This window comes from Carlito syrichta, unplaced genomic scaffold (genome assembly GCF_000164805.1).
Source record: "Carlito syrichta isolate Samal-C Ts95f unplaced genomic scaffold, Tarsius_syrichta-2.0.1 Scaffold304758, whole genome shotgun sequence".
Taxonomy (NCBI): Eukaryota; Metazoa; Chordata; class Mammalia; order Primates; family Tarsiidae; genus Carlito; species Carlito syrichta.
In genome coordinates, this window is record NW_007248854.1 from 586,561 (window position 1) to 587,226 (window position 666).

Sequence of the window (666 nt, forward strand, 5' to 3'; positions counted from 1 at the left end):
CGGGAGCGGCCACTGCCCTCCAGTCTGGGCGACCGAGTGAGACTCCAACTCAAAAAAAAACCCCCAAAAAACAAAGCACCAATATGTGGCACTCAGCACATCTGAGATCCCCTCCTCTGGGGCCCATTGCCATGCTTTGGATACCTGGCTCCCACTTCTGTCCATGCTCTGTTCTTGTCCTGTTCTGTCCAACTCTACCCTCAGCTCTACGGCTGCTCTGTCACTGAGGCCTAAGCCACCAGCACATTCCATTCTCCTGTTTCAAGGATGAACACGTGACCCAGTTCAGACCAAGGAAAAGGAGACCCAAGGCTTTCTTGGTTAGACCGTCGGAGGGAAGATAAGCTATTTTTCCAGCTGACGGGAATCTGGAATGACACTGGCCTGAAGGTCCTGGTGGTCATCACACCAACACATTGCGTTCAAAGAACGAAGCCACCCTTGAAGAGAACAGGATGGAAAGATGGGACGTTCCATGCCTGTGAACGAGAGCCTGGATACAGCCATCCCTGTAGGCAGAAAAGCCCCTGGACTGGTCTAAAATGGAGCTGGTACATTCCTTTTTTAAAGCCAGAATGAGCCGGGCTCGGTGGCTCAGCCTGTCATCCCGCGCCTTTGGCAGGCTGAGGTGAGTGGACTGCCTGAGGTGAGTGGACTGCCTGAGCC